Here is a 4,508-nt window from a genome sequence, read left to right as displayed (position 1 = left end):
GGTAATCCTGAACATTCAAAAGCTAATTTGACGGAATTATTGACATGGTGCTTTATTTTGTTATCACAGATGTGGCTATTCTGCGAAAGTTCAACATCATTATGTGCTATGTTGCATGATATGGGTGATCATGGTCTACCATTGCTGCCTTCTGGCCAGTGTCTTTACAAGACGGGTGACTCCAGCCATAATCAAAACATTTCAGAGACAGTCTGCCTGGCGTCAGTGATCGCATGACCAGGACTTCTGATATGCACCGTCTGCTCATACTTCCATCTAACACCGGCTCTCATGGCTTTATGCAACCTTGATCAGGGGGCTAAGCAGGTGCTACATCTTGCTCAAGGTTGATCTGCAGGCTAACAGAGGGAAAGAGCACTTTAGACCTCCTTTGGTAGAGATGTATCTCCACGCCGCCACCCACCGCAAAAGCCAACTGTGTATAAAAGCCTGTGTTTAGGCTGGTCCTGGACTTATTTCCTGGCATAATTTACATATTACTATATAATTATTTATGGTTTTATTACTGTTTAATTATTTATGGTGCAACTGTAATGAAAACCAATTTCTCTCGGGATCAATAAAGTATGACAATGACTATGACTATATTAAACTCTAGCTTTAGCTTCAATGTACAACTTATTTATTTGAAGTCTGTTTAGAAGTATATCCTACCCCTACGTCATCATTACAAAGGTTCTTCAGAGCAGTGACTTTGGTCCAAGTTGCTTCCATTCACAAGGTCAGGGGTCTGCAGACAAAGGATATACCACAACATTGAATTTTACTCACAATTCCTCAGTGCATGAGTGGTGCAGGCCCGTAGAACGACCTAGCCATGGTCGAAGAAGCGACAAGTAAATTCATTCCGTCATCATGATTGGCAGTAAAAGGGTCTCTAACCACCTTTTGGAGTAAATTCACCTGAAGGCTGCAGCTCACCGCTGCCTCCTTGTGGGTAATTAGGGATGAGCAACAAGTGCCCAAGGCTCGAGAAATACATAAGTAACAGAAAGAAAACATGTGCTGTATAGTTATTGAGCTTTGTTCCCTTGAACAAATCCTTGGTCACCTGGATAAATGCTCCATATCTGGCTATATTTTTTTTCAGACTTGTGAACGACACTACAAGAGAGGCAGGAAATAATGAAAAACACCCATCCAGATTTTTTTGCTCCTAAATTGAAACAATCATTCAGTACTCTGTGGTTCAACAATTTTAGTTCATAAAGCATGTGTAAGAGCACAGCTGTGGTCCTGCTAGGCAGCACAATATTCCAGACAAGCAGTACAGGTCTTGACAATTATGCTGCTAAACAACAGGAATTCTGCAGATGCTGGAAATCCAAGCAACACGCATCAAAGTTGCTGGTGAACGCAGCAGGCCAGCAGCATCTCTAGGAAGAGGTACAGTCGACGTTTCAGGCCGAGACCCTTCGTCAGGACCCTTCGTTAGTCCTGATGAAGGGTCTCGGCCTGAAACGTCGACTGTACCTCTTCCTAGAGATGCTGCCTAATTATGCTGGTGTTGTTTTTGCACAAGTGACAGAGAGAAAGGGGAGTGGGAGGAGCAAGTCCTCAGTTTTCGGGCCATGGCATCCAGATGGAGGGAAAGAGAGTAAGACAAATGCCTTTTCTCTTGGGCTTTGTAAAAAGCCACCATGAAGGGAGACTAGTAAGAGGTGGACAGCAAACCATCCTCTCACAAAGCTTCCATAGAATTCCCATAACCTGAAATTTGTGTGTGAGGTCCTCTGGGGAAATGAGCTTGGCTGAACATGTTCAACATTTGCAGCGCAAGGTTCCATTGATAAGTAAGCAATGGACTCATGAAAACAGTGGTGAATAAGAGCTTTGAAGAATGGGAAATAATCTAGTTGAAATGCACAAGATTCTTACGAAGGAATGGAATTGTTTTGTTCTACTGGCTGAGATGAATAGAACTAGAATAAGTCACCACTTCTAGGACATAGTAAAGTGTGAAGATCTGATTATTGGACAGTTAGCCTGACTTCAGTGGTTGGGAAGATGTTGGAGTCCATTATTAAGGATGAGGTTTCAGGGTACTTGGAGGTGTACGATAAAACAGGCTGAAGTCAGTATTTGTTTCCTTAAGGGGAAATCTTCCCTGACAAATCTGTTGGAATTCTTTGAGGAAGTAACAAGCAGGATAAACAAAGGAGAATCGGTAGATGTTGTGCACTTGGATTTTCAGAAGTTCTTTGACAAGGTGTCACACATAAGGCTGCTAAACAAGAGCCCAAGTTATTACAGGAAAGATACTAGCATGAACAGAAAGTTCACTGTTTAGCCGGAGGCAAAGAGTGGGAATAAAAGGAGCCTTCTATGATTGGCTGCCAGTGATTAATTGTGTTCCACAGGGGTCAGTGCTGGAACAGTTTCTTTTTACGTTATATGTCAATGATTTGGAGACAGAATTGACAGCTTTGTCTGCGGACAATACAATGGTACTGTAGGTGGAGGGGTAAGTAGTGTTGAGGAAACAAGGAGTCTGCAGAAGAACTAGATTAGAAGAATGGATAAAGAAGTGGCAGATGGAATATGTGTAGGGAAATGTATGGTCATGCACGTCGGTAGAAGGAATAAAGTCTTGGCAATTTTTTAAATGGGGAGTGAACTCCAAAATTGAAGCTGCAAAGGCATATAAGGGTCCCAGTGCAGGATTCCCTAAAGGTTAACTTGCTGGTTGAGTTGGTGGTAATGAAGGCAAAAGCAATGTCAGCATTCATTTCAAGAGAACTAGAATATAGAAGCAAGGATGTGGTGCTGAGGCTTTTTAATGCATTGGTCAGACAGCAATTGGAGTCTTGTGGCAGCTTTAGGCCCCTTACCTGACAAGAGCTGTGCTGGCATTGGAGAAGGCCTGGAAGTACTCAAAACAATCCTGGGAATGAAGAGCATTTGATGGCACTGTACCTGTACTCCCTGGAGTTGAGAAGAATGAGGGGAGATCTTATTGAAACTTATTGTATATTGAAAGACCACGAAAACATGGTTAATGTAAGATATTACTGCTGGTTGAAATAAAATATACATTTGGTCTGATGAAATCATTAATTTAACTCTGTAGCTTGATCTTTGGGACAAGTAATAAATATTCTAAGAACAGACCCATTAAATTTATTCTGACTAACAGTTAGTTTGCAGAATCACAGGTTGATCAAAATTTTTGGAATGAATCAATGGCTCCAATCATAGTCATTACTGTAGATTCAAAAACCCTGCATTATTGATATCTTGATGTTCTTAAATTATCTGATCTAGAAGGAAGAAGTCATTCAAGGTCCCTTCCTAAGAATTTGGCTGATGTTTTGTATGAGTTATAGCCAAAAACAAAACAAGTATAAATAAAAACAAGCTGGAAATAGCATCAAGTCAGGCTGCGTTTATGGACAAAGAAAGGGAGATGAAGATTTCGGTCAATGACCTCTCATCAAGACTGCAAAGGTAAGAGATAACTCAAATCAAGGCCATGTTGATTGACCAAGGATATGTTGCCTGACTAATGAAGTATTTGGTTCATGTCTGAATGATAATAATAATTCTTTATTGTTGATGAGTATTTGGTCATCTATTGACCAGGAGAGATGTGTGATGCTTGGATGGACCAGGAATTATTGTGAGAGATTGAAGGACCTCCTTGTGTTCATTATGTGATGCACAAATTAGAAAAAAGAGTAGGCCAATCTATCCCTTAAGTCAATGGCTAATCTGAACGTGACTGCATTCCTAATCTCCTCTGGTAAGCTTTTCGAAGATCTATACATTTTCTGTAAGAATCTATTTAACTCTGCCTTAAAATATTTAAATGCTCTACATTAAAGAAGACAGCTCCAGATTGCAGATTGTTGTACACTCACATAATCTATCTATATTCCTTTGTAGCGTCCTTATGTCAATTTTGCAACTTAATTCCAAACAGGTCCTCATGTCGAACGGCCGCATTCTCTTCTTTCTCAAATTAGAATAACGAAAGGTAGTCTTACGCCATATGAATGAGCAAAGGAAAACAGTAATGTGAAATTGCTAGAAAAAAGGGGAGGTCATAAATTTAAACACTGAAAAACCTAAAATTCTTGAGCTTATTGTTGAGACTGGAAGTCTGCAATGTGCCCGGTCAGAAGATGACGTGCTATTCATTGAGCTTTTGTTGCAACACATTACAACAGTTGCGGGCGACTAACGATGGGAATGAAAGTAAGAAAGAAATTTGATGCTGGGCATCGAAAGCTCAGATTCATACAGTACATTGAAAACAAATCGAGGTATTCTATAACATGGCCACTCAATCTGCATTTGCTTCTCCAGTGTAAAGATGACTTTGCTGTATGTGGTAAATATAGTATACTGATTGGGAAGATATGGAAATAATTCTGTAATTCCAGCAAAACCTTTTGCGGTCCTGGATGATGCGGGGCTGGTGGAAAGGGCAAGGCTGGCATTGTAAGGTGAAATGGAAAAGGATGTGGGTATAGAGCTCAAACTGT

At 40.6% G+C, this 4,508-nt stretch overlaps 1 long non-coding RNA gene across 1 annotated transcript; it reads right to left on the bottom strand.

Moving 5' to 3' along the window:
- Positions 1-625: 625 nt before the first annotated feature.
- Positions 626-3,969, bottom strand: LOC134352337 (uncharacterized). The gene is made up of 3 exons (XR_010019380.1): positions 3,882-3,969; positions 2,853-2,946; positions 626-751 (listed from the first exon to the last, which is right to left on the bottom strand). It is a non-coding gene; the product is annotated as an uncharacterized LOC134352337 (long non-coding RNA).
- Between the last annotated feature and the right edge of the window lie 539 nt (positions 3,970-4,508).

Source organism: Mobula hypostoma, chromosome 9 (genome assembly GCF_963921235.1).
Source record: "Mobula hypostoma chromosome 9, sMobHyp1.1, whole genome shotgun sequence".
NCBI lineage: Eukaryota > Metazoa > Chordata > Chondrichthyes > Myliobatiformes > Myliobatidae > Mobula > Mobula hypostoma.
This window is presented reverse-complemented; position numbering and strand designations above follow the sequence as displayed.